Here is an 18,860-nt window from a genome sequence, read left to right as displayed (position 1 = left end):
TCAAGTAACAGCAACAGAACATCAGTCTGGGGTGGGGGCTGATATGAGCCAAAAAAATCCTATGAGGCTTGATTGCTACATAGGAAGATATAATACTGCCTTATACTGAATTTGAACACTGATCCAACTAGTTTAGTATTGTCTGCAATAACTGGCAGCAGCTGTCCTGGGCTTCAGATAAGGGTCTCTCAGTCCCCTCCAGAGATGCTGGTGTTTGAATTTGGGACCTTTGGCGTGAATATCAGATGCTCTGCCACTAAGCTACAGCGCTTCCTTCAACTGACTGGCGTTTGACAGGGAGAAAAGAGTTGAATTTTCAAAATTACATTAAATTGACATCTCATTTTAGGAAGGGTTATGGGACCACAGTGTCACCTGGTATTTGAAATGAACGCTTCTACTTCACTTTTCTATTTCTGTGCAACTTTTGGAGACATCATAAACATGGATGGGTGCTTCTGGATCTCCTTAATTGGACAGATTACAAAGTGTGGGCAGCGACTGAACAGGGAGCGGGAAAAGAGGGGGAAATATTATTTCACTTTGTCTTGTGTGCCTATTTTAAAAATAAATTTTAAAAAATCAAAATATTTATAGTTAAAAGTGGGAGATGAAACCAAAAGGGTAGGAGCAAAATGTGTGTGAAACTTTTCCACAGTTGTACATTTCTTATGAGCACGATGCATGCACAGATGCTTGTGTTAAAAAATAGAGCACCACATGTCACCTCGCCATTTCAGTTTACCCAATGCAGTTATATATATGCCTGAACGTCAGTGAGGCAGAGGAAGTGAAAACTGGCTTTAATATTAGGTGAAGAGCTTACGTCTGAGACTAAAAGCAGCCTTAGAACTATCGTATTTCTTTCAAACAACAGCAATAGCAACAATTTATTACATTTGTTTCCTCTCCTTCTTCCAAGCGTTTTGGGCAGTATTGGTTCTTTACCAACCATTGCCCTATTTTATTCTCACATGAGCTCAGTGAAATACTGTATGATAGACTGCAAAAGAGTGACTAGTCCACTCCACCCAGTGAGCATTGTGCCTGAGTAAGGACTTGAATCTGGGCCTCCCTGGTCCAACACTTTAATTCAGATTTAGGGGCATCTTTGGGCCTTCAGATGTTGCTGAACTGCTCATCACTGCTCATCATCGGTGGCTATGCATGCTAGGGCTGATCAGAGGTGTCATTCAGCAGCACCTGCATGCTCCTCCAATGCTATCTTCACTGATCTGGGGCCCTCTGGATGTTGTTGGTACTACAGCTCCCATCATCCTTGGCCACTGGCCATGCTGGCTGAGGCTGATGGGAGCTGGAGTCCCACACCATCACACTGGCTCTCCTCTTTTGCAACCAATACCTTTTTACCAATACCAGACATCAAAATCCACTTTTCCTTCCCCATTAAACAATCACACTAAATCTTAGATAAGGGCTGGCCTGGGATAGTTTTTGTATCAGAGAATCTGAGTTGAAAGAATTAAAGAATTACTGCTGTAAAAAACAACACAGAACCTGTTTTCCCAACCATCAGTTTATACTTAACTGTTTCCAGAGTTGCATTTTTCCCTAGTTGCTTTTTTTTATTTAGTTATTGATTCAGATTGTTTTAATTACATAAAAAATCATTATGCTTTCGACTGAAACCCCTACCATTTCCTGCTGTGCTGTGGCTTCACCACACACTCCCGGGTTGGTCTGGCGCTCTCTGCATGTTTTTGTCCCATGTTAGCCACCATTCCCTTCCTCCGTTTTGATGGCAAAAGATCAAACCAGCTAAGCAAGAAAGGAGAACTCTTGCATCTCAATGCAATTACATGATGGAGAATGGTGAAGGCTCGTTTATCAGCACTAAATACTTCATAAATACTTTCTGCAGTCAGAGGCATTCATTTGTTGGCTAACAACAAAAATCCAGTCTGTCAGTTTTACTGCCTGTTAATAGAAAAGATAATAGAAACAAAATGGAAGGAACATTATCAGCTGCTTTTGACAGATGTTTTAGCATATTTTAACAATCTGAGTTGATATTTCATCTTGGGTTGCTTTAAGGAAACCCAGCTGAGATTATTCGCCACTGAGAAAGCTCATGCAGTAGATTTCACCCACCCTTTCATCAGAAGAAAGATATGAAATCCACAGATGGCAAAACTCCATATAAAAGGCCTTCCAGGTGGCTTCGAGAAATTTATCTTTTCAATGAGAATCCCAAAAGACTGTGAGAATCTGGCATACCAGTTAGTCAGCTCCAAGTTATTATTTATTTTTCATCTATGCTCTCTTAAGGTGAGATCAAATAAATATGAGAATGATGCCCAGGGCTTTGATGAGAACAAACAGGAAGAAGATTCTGCCTCAACAAACAAGGGAATGGGGGAGCAGAATATCTTAGAATCACAGATTTGTAGAGTTGGAAGGGATCACGAGGGTCATCTAGTCCAACCCCCTGCAGTGAAGGAATCTTTTGTCCAACATAGGGCTCAGACACACAACACTGGGATTTAGCATCCCATGTCCTACCAACTGAGTACTCTGCATAAGGGGCATCACCATAATATCAGTTATTGTGAGCTTCTAGTTTCTTTTTTTGTTATGAGCTTGTGGGTGCCAGGTGTCTATAATTCCTGGATCCTGCAAGTGTTAGAATTTAATCAAGGCTTGAGGTGTTAAGCTAGTTGCCAGACTTCTAACCCCTGGATCCAGCAAGTGTTAAAAGCTAATCAAAGAAAGGGGCTCTGTGGGAGACACAAATGGATGTGGACCCTCCCTCAGCTCACAGTGAGAAGGAATAAAACCAGAGTTCAGAGCTAGAAGTCAGGTGAGCTAGAAGCTGGATACAAAAGTGGCAGGCTGGGAAAGCAAGATCTCTGTTGGAATCCAAGGCTGTGACTATGGGAGAAACAAGACCCTTTTGGGATTGTTAATGCTGTGAATTCCTCTATCGCAGGCTCAGGTTGAATATATGAGTAAATAAACCTCACAATCTCTGCAGAGACATCACAATCTCTGCTGTACCTCATTTCCATAAGGAAACACGGACCCTCAATAAACGTCTGGAACCCCTGGAATCTCACACTGCTCTGAGATTAGAGTGGTGTACAACAGTATTCACTGTTGTGTCCAAATATGGCAGATGTGGAGCCATGCATTCATTATCAGTTTGACGGATGAAATTATGCATTTGCACACATCTGCTCTGTGCTGCTTAGCTGTGTTGTTGAATGCACAACATGATATGCATGCTGTGATGTTTCTGTGTTATGGATCAGCATTGCAGAATCACCTCTTGTGGGATCAGTGGTCTGAAAATGCAATGCAAAAATACTGGAGGTGAAAGGAAATAGGGAAATAAAAGGAGAGGCATACGGTACATCTCTTCTTTTATTTCCATATTTCTTCTCACCTCCAGTATTTTATGTATGCAACAACAGCAGCAAGAATTCTTTTAGTCCAAAAATGGAAACAACAAGAAGTACCAACGAAAGAAGAGTGGCAGATGAAAATGATGGACTTTGAGGAATTGGCGAACCCGACAGGAAAAATCCAGAACCAGCATGATTAAGTATTCCAAAAGGACTGGAATAAATTTATACGATATTTGAAAGATTACTGTCGGCAATTAACATCACTAGCAGGGTTGTCTGAAGACTTGCAATGAGAAATTTTCTCCCTTTCTATATTTAAATTTTAAGGTATTTTGTAAGGAATGTAACTAGAAAAGGAAAACGCACAAAATGCAATGATATAAAGGTTAATTTTGAAAGCCATGAGGCAGGAGGGAAGGAAGTCGATGGGCTCTAAAGAGCCAGAGAGGTAAATAATGATGTGATTGCATATTACTAAATGGGAAAAAATACATATAAAATGGAAATAAAAGGAGAGGCTTCACAAAGAATATACTCAGAATATATCTAAGTCGCATTCCCTCCCTCTTTGACACGTCTGAGTTTGGGAAAACAAACATCTAAATTGTGGGCATGTTTGGAAGTCTGAGACACTTACATGCCCCTCTGCCAAGGCAAATGCCAGCTGTCCCAAACATGCCAATTGCCATTTGAAAGTGATGTTGATAGGTGAGGATGATGGGCCGTCCAATGGAATGGAAACAAAGCTAAGCATTTCCTGAAACGACAGAACTAATTTAGTTGTTGGATGTTCTTGAGATCCTGCAGGAGTTTGGTTCCACTTAGTATGCAAAAAATAGGGTAGACACTCAAAATCAGGATTGCATTTCAGTTTCCCTTACTTGATAAGCATGAGAAGAAATGTTCTTTCTTCTGGTCACCATCTCCAACAATGCCTGTACTTCATCAGTTCTTTAGTTCATTCACCCCACTAATTTGCCTCAAGAACTCATAAGTTTTTGATGATTTTGTCCAGCATCTGTTCACTTGTCACACCTCCATGATCCATGAAGTATGGATGATGCTGTTCTTCCCATGATATGCAGTATGGATTCAGGCCCTCCACCATAGTTTTGGATGAGATTTATTCCTTCCAGGCTGAAATTTGGGGGAATATGTAAAGTATACACATTGCGGACTGGAATAATACAGAAATTTCCAATAGAGTCAAATACCAAAATAGAAGTCATTTTTTCTTTGCATCCTACAGCCCTCTAGCTTTGGTGGTCATGTATTTTCCTAGTTTCTGGATATGGCAAGCCTATACTCCAGTTTCTTAGGAGTAACCTCACTTAACTTAATGGGAGTAGAGGCTTGCACTGCTAGGGAAACTATTGTAATAGGTAATTGTCATACTTCTTTGAAATATTTGCAGTTGTAATAGTTTTCTTTATAAGATAGGCCTCTCCATGTGGTAATCCTCAAAGTCAGTTTTGAAGCTCTTGCCCATTCCTAAATTAATGAGACTGCAGAGAGAGCTTTACTAATTTCAATAAAACTGAATGTCTTGAGGCTTTCCATTGGTCAGCAAAGTGGCTTCATGTCCGCACATCTGTATACATGTCAAACTCCCCTGAAGGAAACTGACTTTAGCCGGTTTCTGCCATTTCGCTGCCTTGTTTGTGTGACACAACTTGTGCCTTTGTTGGGTTAGCAAAGTCTGTTTGCCTTCAAATATTAATATCCTGGCTGGCTGACTTCAGTCACTTTATAAGCTTTGAAAGTGGTCCAGCAACGGCTTCCTGGATTGCTTCAAAACAATTCAACTTTAATTTAAGACAGAACATTAGCATTACCAATGAACTCCAAAATAACATCTTAAAGCTCTCAGCAGGTGGAGATTTGGGTGTTTCCACTTCATTCAGTGCTTCAAATGATATCAATGGTGAGAGGAATTGGTGGGGAGAAATCCTGTCAGCAGAGTCCTCTTACAGAATGCCAGTTCCAGCTGGAGTGTTCAGACGTGAAGCTCATTAAAGAGTTTAACGATCAGGATAAATGTCATACCCATTAATCTCCCCCTGAAATAGACAAAGTAAATAGCAATGAGTGAGTTAAATCTGATTTCCTCAGGAAGCTGGATGGTTGATAAAGATTAACGCTAGCTTTAATAGCGCTAAATAAAAAAGAGGACCATTCCTTTATTAATGAAGGCTGCAAGCTGACATGAAGTTCAGTTTTCTTTTTCTTTTTTCTTCCCTGTGGCATTGACCATTCTGGGTCACTCTAGAGGCAAACAATTGAAAGGTTACTGTCAAAAAGGAGCGAGAAGAGATTCTGAAGGCAACATGGCTTATTCATGGGACTAAAGAAATGGAAAGATAGTCTCTTGAGACTGTTAAGAGCCTCATAGGAATACACTAGAAAATATACTTAGCCTGTCTTCCTCAATGTGGTGAAATTATTTCATTTATACCATCAACATCCAGTACCTCTAACTTCAACTTAGAAAATCCCATGGGACTCAAAGTATTTAGGGTTCATATGGCCACCCAAGGTCTTATTTTTCAGTCTGTGCAGGTTTCTTAGTCAAAGCAAGAAAAATAAAGGACAACCTGGATGGAATTAAGTCCTCTCCCGCAGGATCTTGGCACAGGGATGGGCATCTTCCCTGCTTCTTTGAAATTTACTGACATTATCCATTTCTTATATTCAGTTCTACTGGTTTCAAATCCAGGCGTTCACAACTTCTAAGCAGTGCCATGTATTGCATAGTATAACCTCCAACATTTCATGCAAGCTTGTCTACTTAGTCCTCCACAGGTGTGCACATTAGAGTTAAGAGGGTCCCGGTTGGATGAGCAAGCCAGCTCTGTTCTGCATTGCTATTCTTGTCACCTTCAACTTGTGGGATGTGGAGGATATTGTCTGAAGAGGGGAGCCTCTGGTATGTTTTGTGGCTCCTAGTATGTATTAGAACTCTGAAAAATTAGGGTTCACAAATGTGTGGGGAGCTTCTATTTATTTATTTCATAAAATTTATATACTGCTTGATTGTTAAAAACCTCAAAGAGGTTTTAAAAAACCTCCAAGGGGTTAATAATAATAATAATACAGTCGTACCCCAGAAGTTGAACGCAATCCGTTCCGGAAGTCCCTTGTTAGGAAACCAAGGGGCAGCTTCCAATTGGCTGCAGAAAGCTCCTGCAGCCAATCAGAAGCCATGGAAATCCGACGTTCGGGTTCCAAAGAACATTCCCAAACCAGAACACTCACTTCTGGGTTTGCGACGTTCAGAAGCCAAAACGTTCAAGTCACAAGGCATTTGTCAACCAATGTATGACTGTAATAAGAATTTTAATATTTACCGTATTTTGCGCCCCATAGGATGCTCCAGCCCATAGGACGCACCTAGTTTTTTGGGGGGGAAATAAAGGGAAAAAAATTATTTCCCCCCCAGGTGCAGGGCTGGAAGAACCAGGTCGGGGAACAGTGGGAAGGCACGCTCTGCCTCCCCGTTGTCCCCCGAGCTTGTGGGGCTGGCGATGAGGAGAAGTGCGCTGATCCCGGGACTGCAGGCAGCTCTGCACCGCCATCCGGAGCGGGGCGGGACTTAGCGCCCTGCTCCCGATGGCCGCGCAGAGCTGTGCTGAGCCGGGGACTGCAGGCAGCTCTGCGCAACCCTCGGAGCAGGTCTCCCGAGGGTTGCGCAGAGCTTCCTGAAGCCTGGAGAGCAAGAGGGGTCGGTGCTCACCGACCCCTCTTGCTCTCCAGGCTTCAGTGAAAGCCTGCATTCGCCCCATAGGACGCACCCAGATTTCCCCTTCATTTTTGGAGGGGGGAAAGTGCGTCCTATAGAGCGAAAAATACGGTTTACCCAACCCATCTTGCTGGATTTCCCCAGCCACTTTATGAATAGAGGATTGCTTCAGACAACCCCCTCCCATGTGTTTCTTTAATCCTAACATGCATGCCTGAAAAGGAACTGCAATTTATTAATAGTACCCAGAATGTGCAACAGCTCCACCTCCACCCTGTTACACGCTGCTGAATTGCCTTCTCCACGTACTACATTAATTTACTCTGCAAATAGCTGACCTTGCCTTAGTTTTAATTATCTCTGTAGTTTATACCTCAACCCTTCATCCCATGCACAGCCTATGTTCTAAATAAACAAAGGAAGAAGTTAATATGAGAACTTTATAAGGCAATTTATAAACCGTCTGAACATATAAAGTTATTTCTTGAACTTATGTTTAAGCCTATATTTACCACTGCATAAAGTGGGACCTTCCTGGATAAAAGTCAAGGCTGGTTACTTCAACAAGTACAAGGAGAGGAGATCACCACCTAGAAAATTGTCATGCCTGAATCCGAAGAAGCAAATAATTATCAAGCCACAAGTGTTGGCTATAAATGAGTCTATTTGAAAGGATGAAGTATTTTGCTGAAAGGAAAGCATCTGGCTTAGGGATGGGGAACCTGTGGCCCTGCAGATGGTGGTGAAGTCCAACTCCCATCACCCCCAGCCATCATGGTCATTGGACTGGGATGGTGAGAGCTGGAGAACAGCAACATTTGGAGAGTTTACAGATTCCTCGTGCCTGTTCTATCTAGAAAGAAGTAGCCGGTTTGAAGCATCAGATGCTATTTCGTTCACTATTGCGATCAGCAACCTGGCCCTGCCTAAGGGAAATGGTCCCATGCGGACAAAATTTGCAGGTTACACCAATGCAGGAGGGTATTGCAAAAGGATTGTGAAATTATGCAGGTCACATTTCTTCTTCTCACAAAAGCAAATTATTGACAGATACTAATGTAATGAAAGAAGTCTGCTCATTATTTCTGTTTGTAATCTTTATTAGTTTTATTAGCACTAATTGCATTTGTGATAAATGTGAAGCAATATTCCTCACCCGCATTAAAGCAGCCAGGCTTTTGATTGGTATTCTGTGCAATAGCAGCTTCATTGTGATAAATGAACCAGTCGACAACAAATCAACAACACAATACACCATAAAAGGCCTTTATTAGCTATAGGAGAGTGGATTCTACCCCCCGCTCACCCCCACACAAGCACACACACTTAACGCTATTCAAGAAGCATTGTATTTTCACCTTGGGCAAACATTCCGGGTCATAGAAAAAGCTTTTATTGCCTCTGCAGACCTTTTAGTATCACTTGCTTCCCACTAAATCAAAACCTTGCTCCTAATTGGTAAACCTTATAGACAATGATGCGTTTCCAGTGGGTTGCCGTTAGCAGTGGTTCATTTATCATAGCAGACAGAGAGGCGGAACAATTCCTATCAAATACCTGCCTACTTTCTCACTTGTGAATCCAGTTTTAGAGTTATTTACTCAGCACTTTAGTAGTAAACGTATCAGCTGGCCTGAAGGAAAAATGAGAGGTTTGAAGAATGTCAATTTTATTGCAGAGGAGGAAGGGAGGAAGATAGCTACACTAGTAGCATCAAAGTTTTCGATCTGAGAGATGACAGTACACATTTTTCTTTCTTTCTGAAGTCTTCGTACAGTTCCTATGCATGCACACACACAGAATTCCTCCTCTACATTCTTAGAACATTGGGCCAACTTACTTAAACTGCTTTTAATAGTGTGTTTTCATTGTTGTGTTCCATACTTTGGGATGAAGGGCAATAACTTGAAACAACAACAACTCCTCTTGTGTAACAATTGTACCATGTCTTCCAAACAGATTTAGACCACATTTTTTACAATCGCTGACCTGAGAGTAAAGCCTGGCTAAATTCAGTGGGATGTACCGGGGGGGGGGGGCGGACTACAGCCCAAGAGGCCTGGGATTAAAGATTGAAAAATGTCATCTAGCAAAATGAGAAAAAGCTGGGTATTACAGCCAGACGTTATCCTGGATTGCAAAATTTCATTATTTTGATTAATTGTTATATACATAATTGGCAGACAGAGAAGTGGAAGACTTTTTTCACCCTCCTTTACCTCTTTCCTTGGCTTGTTTTCTCTATGCCTTTTAATTTTTGTTAGTTCTCAGTCAATTTTATTTCTATGTACATTTTGGGTTTTGAAGTTTTATATTTTGGATAAATGAAGATACATGCAGGAAGGTGATGGGCAGGAGATGAAGGACCCTGCATGGAAGGCAGGTTAGAGAAGAACCCTCAGGGTGAGAGGCCAAGGGAAGAGGGGGAAGCTCCCAGATGAGAGCTGGGAGGATTCATTCTTTTGTGTGTGGTTAAAGTATAACTGTGATAAAGAGCTTGGCATTATTATCCTCTCCCCATCCCCTTTCTTTTTTTTCTCTTCTTTTTTGGCTTCTTCCCTATCTTTCTCTCTTAGACTAGTCTATCTTTTATTGTGTATTATGTTGAAAACTTTCAATAAAACATGATTATGAAATGAACTACATAGGATTGCATGGCACACTGATTTTTGAACTTTTAAAAGAAGATTAGGCAAATTCTTAGAGACTAAGGCTATTGATGGCTACTAACCAGGATGACAATGTTCTACCTACATTCCCAGAGGCAGTATGCTTTTGTATACCAGTTGCTGAGAATACTTTTGCATTCAGGTCCTGTTTGTAGGCTTCCTGTAGGCATTTTGGACTAGATGGGCCTTTCGCCTGATCCAGCAGAGCTCTTCATATGCTCTTATGTAAACAATATTTTCTTCTATATATATAATAGAGTAACTGCCATTATTACCACTTCCAGTCCCAAGCCTAGACATTTCTATTCTTCAACATTTTTCTTTAGTTTCTTTAACCTGGGGAAAAATAATTCTCAAGTGCTATGGTAAGCTTAAGGGTTTCTTATCGTTTCTTTTGTATTTTCTTTGGAAACTCTAAGGCTTATACTGGTTGAGTTTTAATTTTGCTCTTTGGTTTTTCCTCAAGGACAGGCTCATTTCTTTCTCAGCTCCCCACTGCTTCCATGTGCTCTGAGGGTAACCCCAAATTGTGTCCTTTTAAATTCCCTTTGATCCTTTCTCTTTATATCTCTCTCATTTCAGTAAATTAAGCCATCTTTCTTCTCACTGGCTTCAGGTAAAAGAAATGGCAATAAAAATATCACACTAAAGTATACATGTAGAACCCCCAGTGGGACTTTTCAGCTACAAATAAATGTTATTTTCCACGCTGTGCAAATAAATGTGTCAAAGTGGAAATAAATCATTAATTCCCACTGTAGGGCTATTGATTTAAGTAGCAACAGCATTATCATCTTTTCAGACCAAAAAAAGGAAACCAGTCAGTCAGTAGCAATTGACAGATCCATTGGCCAATAATACTCTCACAAAAATAGACCAGTTGACTCACATTGCAAAACACACTGGGCAGCGCAGAGGTTGACTGTTCAGTATTGGAAAGTGAAAGACTGTAATGTCCTAAAGGTGTGGCACCACTATGGGTGTTCAGAATTGGTGAACAGGCTGAAAATAAGTTCCACTGAAATCAACTGTATATTCCCCATAACTGCAGCATATTCCCTGTTTCAAACATGGTTAGGCCACATGGGAAGTATTTTCCCAGCTAGGTGCCCCATGTGGCTGCTGCAGTTATGTGTCCATTGCATCCAAAATAATCTGCAACATGGAGGGTCCTCCCCACATGGCCTCATAAATGAGATAAATAAGTATTCTCCATCCACACATGATCAAGTCCCATTTAAACAGTCAGCATAGCTCCAAGTGGAGTCCCTAAGACGGTTAGATGGCGCCTTGTATGCTTCCTTCCAGCAATTCCTACAGCCAAGCTGATGACAAACATATTGCTCTGCTTTTCTTTGGACCACATCAGTGAGGCCAAGAGGGGAGTCTTGTTGTCTGGGCAGCATCTCTATACACACTACCCAGGCTTGTGCAGCAAAAACAACATGGGAGGCAGCAGCTAAAACTTACAGGTCTCTGCAACCACAGCAGGCATTGTAATTCTCAAGCAATTTGATTTCACCCCCAAAGGCACACTCCATTGTGTCTTCAGACAGAAGCCAACAACAATAGCTCAAACACCCCAAACAGAGTTATTATATGTCAACATAATAATAAGAAACTAATTCAGCACACCCCAAAAGGAACTAATTCATGTCCATCCCTTTACAAAACAAACAAGTTTGGTTCATGTTCAGTTCACCTTTCAATTCATGTTCATCCAAATTTTATATGTAACATCTATCTATCTATCTATCTATCTATTATCTATAAAATCAACATCCACAATGCTACAAGCCACTTTAAGGCAATGAACTTGAAAATAAACTAGAAATCATTCAAAGTTCTGTCCTCAAATAAACTTAATTAACATTTGATTCATTGAGTATGGGACTAGTTTCATAGTACAATTCAGAATTTTAAAATCTAATTTATTGAACTTTGTTAAACTAAACCAGTTCATTCAAAGCACTGGTTAGGTCCAAAGGGATTCATAGGGTTAGATTCAACCAACCTAGCATGCTAGCAGAAGGACTCCCAATAGCTCAATGGGGCTTCCCTCTCTTCTCTCCCACATGCCCAACTCAGCTCCCCAAATTGGTTCTGGGGAGTTGGGAAAAACCCCAGAACAAGATGCAGGGGGAAGAGAAGGTAGGTTGTTCCATCTGGCAAGTATAAATGCTTGCACTGATGGAATGATCGTATTAGTACCTCACTGATTTCATTACACTGGGCCTTTCAACCAAGCAACTGCTCTATATTCAAAAGATGCAGTCAGTCTTCCACTGGGCTGTGTTATTTTTGATTTAATTCTGCTGATAATGGTGGGACACTTTGATGTTCAGCTTAATTGGTTTTTCTTGTGACTCCCACCCAGCCAGGGGAGGCAGGGGGCAGAGAAGGGTTAGGAAACTCTTTAAGGACCAGGCTGTCTCACCAAGGTTAAAAAGGCAAGTTAAGATATTGTTCTACAGGCAAGGTTCCGACTTTAAAACACCAGTTGACATTTAAGGGGAGGGAACACCAAAGAAAACAGGAGGATCAGCGCTAAACCTGAGTCTTATTATAATAAGCAATGAAGAAAGATTAATTGTGCTGCCACAAGATTACTGAAGATTAATGCTAACACCATCACATTTGGGCCTTCCAAAGATCTGGATTATGACAAAGATTATGCAGAATTTCCGTTCCTGCTTATTTGTTCTTTTATTTATTTAAGATAATGCTGCTGCAATATTGCAAATGTTGGCTCAACTGTAGATGGATTCTGAATTTGTAAAAAAAGAATGTATTTTGATATGCATCAGTAATGCTGTATTTTTACTTTTGTACAAATAGCTGCTTTATTCCAACAGCTGTAAACCACAGAGCAACTGACATTTTTTAACTTTGACAGAAGGTTTTTACAAACAATTAAGCTGGATAATTCTAGATTAGCTTTCATTAAATCACTGTCTTTGCTTAATACCCTTTGTGATTCTTCGTAAATGAGTTTTAGATAATCTTGAGATGCAACAGTTAATCTTTCCTCCTGATTACCTCCTTATAATGCCCTAATTAAATCTGCCTGTTGACACTTTTTCACCTACTTCTACAACTGGTAACTCTGTGTATTTAGGTCATCTGCAATCTCTTTGGTTGGTGCTCTCATTTACACTGCTTAAAAAAGAAACATTCATAAATATGGCAAAAATATGACTGTTTAGTTGCAAATCAAATGTTTAAATTGAACCTTCCCTTGGAGTAAAAGCCGATTGTTTAAGATTTCTTAATGCAATTTGGCCATTAGCTATGTATGTTGATGAGATGGACTGAATAAGTTTGTTCCAGCAAAAACAAGGAGGAGTCTCATAGCACCTTATAGTTTAACACATTTTAACACACTACAATCCACTTCATCAAAAACATGAAATGTTATCCCAATTTACAGGCATGTGTGTGTGTGTGTGTGTGTGTGTACACACACACAGAAAGAGAGAGTAGTTGGGAAGGTAAGCAGTAATTTCAGAAGGAAAAGAAATACAGAAATTATTGATATCATTATAATTCACACAGAGAGAGCTTTACTGCGATCCATAGACCCAAAATTGTAATTTGTAGCTAACTGTGGTCGCTTCACAAAATAGTTTGCTTGTGATAACACAGACATCCTGGTATTGGTCAGCTAGGTATCACATGAGATTAAAAACAAACATTCAAACAATGGGCGGTACCACTGAACCTTTAGATCAGGGATGTCCAACTCCCAACAGACTGCGATCTACTCACAGAATAAAAAAACTGGCAGTGATCTACCCCTTTTTTGTGGGGGGTGTTTCAGGTCAAAGATGTTAAGCTTTTTTTAGGGAAGAATGCCACATTATGGAAAGGGAGATTTCGGAATTAAGAAAAGGGGGAAAGGGGGAAAATCACTCACCAACAGATCGCTATGGAATCAATCTGCATCAAAGTGAAAACTCCATCTTCTGTTTCAGCAATCATGTGAAAATGGAGGATGGGGCAAGGGAAAAGGATCTACCAGAACATGCCAGGGATCGACCAGTCAGATGCGACCAACCTGTTGGACACCCCTGCTTTAGATGAATAGTACAGTTTTCTGTTCAAATTCTGTTGTTCTAGAACACGTACGGAGAGTGTTTGGCTCTTAGGCATTGCTGAACTACAACTTCCATCAGCCTCGGCAAGCATGGCCAACAGCCAGGGGTTGTGGGAACTGCAACATCATTATTACTTATTAAATTTGTATCTCTGGAGGGCTAAAGGTTCCCCATGCCTGTTCTAGAATAACTACTTCAAGATTAATAACAGAATGTCCAGGGAAGTTGAAATATTCACCTGCTGCTTTTAAAATACTGCCATTTTTTTATGTCAAACTGTCAGACTGACAGTCAAACAAACTAATTGACAAAAGATTGTTTACATGCAAATACTGTCACTTGTCTTCTCAAATACCTTTTCCTGACAAATTCTGTTCAAGGGACACAGAAGGTTATTAATTAAAAAACGTGAGCAGTTTAATTAGGTATTCTCTATGTAATTTAATCTGACTTCACATTTCCTAAATGGAAAATGTGCTTGATGTCCCTTCAGCATCATGGAGGATGCCTTCCATCTTCCCTGTCGCAGGCATTCTATTAACTCTGCAGTTATGAATTGTCTTGTTGACAAATATAAAATCCTGTTGCATGGGATGGAAGGAAACAACAGAAGAGGAGTCTGCCCAGAATTTCTACCGATAACATTCAGCAAGACAAACATAAGAAAAATACATAATCAGGTGTGTGTTTTTTAGTTGTTCTTGACTGGCAGTCACACCAAGTTTTTAATTGGATATTTGATATAAGAAAATGTATAATGTGGGGAATTAGATGTGGCAGGAAACAGGACAGACAAATAGCATATGTGGTAATGAAATCTCAGCACACTGAGTGCTCCAAAAATGCAGATACAATTTTACCTTGACACGCTCAGACCTTTCTTTACACCCACCCACCCACAAACTATTACCACTACAACCGATCCTTGGATACATTGCTCCTAACCTTAGCCATGCTAGAAGGTCCAAGGACACAGCTAAAACTAAAGTAGTGTAGCTCAAGGCAGGACATCTATGATGAGCTCAGCCAAGGAGTGAATGTCCCTGTCAACAGAACTAGGAGAGCTGACACTGCCTGAGCTAGGGAGAGAGTCCAGAAGCATAGAAATTCCCACACATTCCTGTTCTGGTTTGTCAGCTATGTGAGCCTTGAAGGATCAGCTTTGTACAGCTTTCCAGGGTTGACAATCAACATAGTCTTCATCCGGCCTTTCTTTTACCTATATTCTGCAGAACATCAGAGGGCCTGCATCTGTGAGCTGACATCTCTCTCCAGCAGCCAATGTCCTAGTTCATTTGTTGCCCCCTCTGACCCCTCCTTCTGGAGCTAAGAACCTACACTATACAGCTGAAAGACACCAGAAAAGTCTGCCATAATGCTGCCCACATGGACCTAAAATACTTTAACTTTTGTAGATTGTACTTTCTTCAGTCTAGTGTATATGTTCGTCAGTCTAGTTAAGGTCAACGGAAGCTGCTCCCATAGTCTATCGCATGGGGGGGGTGGACTACCTGTCCTGGTACTGTAATATATATAGATAAATAAAAACCATTTTGCTTCAAAGGAAGATTTCTCCCTTACGCAAATTGCTAGCCCAGTGGTCCTGATACATAGCAGGGAGCAAAAGCCCATTTTCTCCATGCTATAATCCCAAAGCAAACAGCGTCCCCACAAAGGCAATCTGTGTTTTTTTTAGAAATACAGTGGTACCTCGGGTTACAGACGCTTCAGGTTACAGACTCTGCTAACCCAGAAATAGTACCTCGGGTTAAGAACTTTGCTTCAGGATAAGAACAGAATCACGCAGCGGTGGCGCGCAAGCAGTGGGAGGCCCCATTAGCTAAAGTGGTACCTCAAGTTAAGAACAGTTTCAGGTTAAGAACAGACCTCCAGAACAAATTAAGTTCTTAACCAGAGGTACCACTGTACCAACAACAACAGCCCTGCACTTAAGGCCACAGCTACAAGCTAACATGTGTGGTTTGGCCCTTATATTCCTCTGCCATTCCACAGAAAACAGATGGTAGCAGTCCCTTTTGCAGATTCGGAGGCTGTCAGACAGGGGTGGAATTTTCTCTTCTTTTTTGACATTTCAATAGGTCATCTTTGTCAAAATGTTCTTCTAGGAGCTTTCAGCCCAAGAGTTCTTACTTCCCTTCCAAGAGATTAACATGTAGTATTTATCTCTCATGTTGACAGAAATGCAAGGGCAGTCTGGTCCTAGCACATCAGGTGCATAAACAGGGTGACGTTTTGAGGTGGACTTTTGCGTCTTAAATACTATCTCAGTTTGGCATTCTTTATTTGCCTTTATGGTACCGACAGGAGACAGTAATTATTGTATCAGTGAACTTGACTCCTTACTGTTGCTTCATCTTAGATTGAAGAAAAATGTTTCTTTAAAAAAAAAAGACTGTCATCATGTTCACAGCGGTTTCAGCTCATCTTCACAATTGAACTGTTAGTGAACATAGTGAAGATCCAACCACCTGAGCGGGTGACTCACTGCTTTTGCCTTCGCCGCTCTTTTTAGCTGTTTGCAAAGTTTTCAGGTAGTGAAAAGACCAAGTATAAGGATCATGAGCTAGAAGAGCAGAGATGGATGGATCTGCTAATTTCAGCCCTCTCAGTTTCTCACTTTTCCCAATCTTATATTCAGTTCTCACACTTCTGCAGCAATGTGCTTAAAAAAAATAAAACTTCCTGAAAATTGGTATGTATTTTAGTGCAGTTTGACTTACACACACATTTTTGCACGTTGTTTCCCCTAATATAATGCACTTTTTAGATTATTTTGAAGAATATATTCATTTTCTCTCTCTCTCTCTCTCTCTCTCTCACACACACACACACACATTTTGTAAATACTGGTTAGTTGGGATACTACATCGCAAAATTCAAATAAGTGTGAATTCTGAAGGTTGGCCGAGATTTGGTTCTCATATTGTTTCAGAAACTGCAGATTAAGTGGTTTTATCTTTTAATGCAAACTGAATTGAATTTCTCTCTTGTCCCTAAGAAGGGGATACCAGGTCATTAACAAGGTCAAATCACACAATATTTTTTAGAGAAACGCCTAGCACTTGAAGTGCTAGTCTCCTTCTATAGTCATTCACAGTGGACATTGTCTGCTGTTCACTTCATTAATTGAACTTTTTTTTTTTTGCAACAAGCATATTTGAAAAAGGAAGCCTTTGCCTGAATAATAAATAATACTTACTGCATCCCTTCCCTGTAAGTATACATGTTTTCATTAGTGTCTTGAATTTGCTTCCGTTACAGATGTGAATGGGCACATTGATCTCTCCTGTCAAATTAGAAAGAAACAGCAAGACCCTGTTACAATTACACAACATCCATTTACTGCAATGGAATGTGAATGGGAGTGACTATAGTGGCAATCGTATTCATAACCACCTATGAAGATTATTTGAATGCAAGGTGGCCTGCTGTTAGTCAAGGCAGCCGGGACAGCAGTGACACTGGCTGGCTGCCTTAAGATATTCAATACATGGCATACTAGGGAAAAACGAGGCAGTTAGGTCCCAAGCATAATTGACAACTATTCTTTCCTAGAGCATCTGGAAGGAGAGATAGGATAGGGATCATTTCATTTTTGTTGCTTTAAAGCATTCTTGCATGACATTCCCTGCCCTTGATATATCCCATCCCTTCTATTAGCGATGAATTGCACCATACACTGCTGGCTCCCCTTGACTGGGTTTCAGCAGATATTTTATTCAAAAGACATTTTCTCATTACCTATTCCCTTGTCTCCCCACCCCACCCAAAAAAATGTCAGTTTGTTTTCATTCGGCTTACATCAGGGAAGCCTGTGTTCAAAGGGAACTTCTATCCTCATTCTCCTTGATTTTTTCCAGCATTTTAATGTTGGAATTTGAAGGGTGCCTCCCACAGGAATGAGGTGAAGTGGTTAGAAAAGGCATTGGCTTCTTCCACATGCCTTTCAGTAGTGGCTGTTTGTGAGTATTTATTGGGACAGCAATCAAAATATTATCTTCATCCACCAAGCTGACATTTAATGTGGGGAACAGTCACTGTGGAGTTAAACTGTTGCTAACACTTCTCTTTGGGGGTTTCTTTCTTTCTTTCTTTCTTTCTTTCTTTCTTTCTTGCCTCTACTCTTTTAGAAACTGTAAAGCACATATTGCCATTTGGTGATACTGGATCATATTTGGTCTGCCTGGCTTCAGGCCACTGGAAGGCCAACCAATATGGTGGTCTTTGCATTGCCCAGTAAGGTAATTATTATTTTTTTAAAAGAAACCTGGTTACTCATGTCATGCCATATCCATTTGCTAGTGACACAGAGGCAGGCTTCTTTCATTGGTGGCACCCGTGTTATGGGATGCCCTCCTCACTGAAATACAAGAGGACCCAACTGTATTGACAATCCCATGGGGGTTTTTTTGAAGCCACACCTGCTCACATAGGCATACCCTTGATCTCTCAGTATCCTGTTTTAATTACTGTGTTTTAATAGGACTGCTTTATTGCACATTTTAATAATGGATTTTTATATTTTTAATGTTTTAATGGCATTGTGTATTTAATTGTGGGTGTTTATATTTTAATGCTTGCATAGGTGGTTGGAAGCCTATTTTGGTATTAAGCAGATGATGATGATCATCATCACTTTTAATTTGTATACCGTCTTTCTATCTTACAGTACCCAAGGCGGTTTACAAGATGAAGAAACAAAGAATGTACACCTTATAACAATCTAATCCAATACAAAAATGTGATAATAAAATATAACTATATCCATCTTTTCTATCACTTTCTGATTTTTTTATAGTGGGTCCCCACAGACTCTTGGGGAAAACAATGGGCAAGATCCAACATTGTTGCTCCATTAATAGATGGAGTATGGCACCCAAAGAATCAACTCTCCACAAGCACAACTCTTCTTCTGAGAACAAAAGCGCCTCCTACATGGAGCAACAACATTAGATCCTACCCAATG

The 18,860-nt window shown here is 40.5% G+C and overlaps 1 long non-coding RNA gene across 1 annotated transcript; it reads right to left on the bottom strand.

The window, feature by feature from the left end:
• Positions 1-376: 376 nt before the first annotated feature.
• LOC309542316 lies at positions 377-17,614 on the bottom strand. Its single transcript, XR_014224193.1, has 6 exons — positions 17,094-17,614; positions 5,204-5,428; positions 4,250-4,505; positions 4,006-4,125; positions 1,657-1,938; positions 377-501 (listed from the first exon to the last, which is right to left on the bottom strand). It is a non-coding gene; the product is annotated as an uncharacterized lncRNA (long non-coding RNA).
• Between the last annotated feature and the right edge of the window lie 1,246 nt (positions 17,615-18,860).

The sequence above is a fragment of the Podarcis vaucheri genome (assembly GCF_965113315.1).
Source record: "Podarcis vaucheri genome assembly, chromosome: 10".
Taxonomy (NCBI): Eukaryota; Metazoa; Chordata; class Lepidosauria; order Squamata; family Lacertidae; genus Podarcis; species Podarcis vaucheri.
Note: the sequence above shows the minus strand (reverse complement) of the source record. Positions and strands in the feature narration are given on the sequence as shown.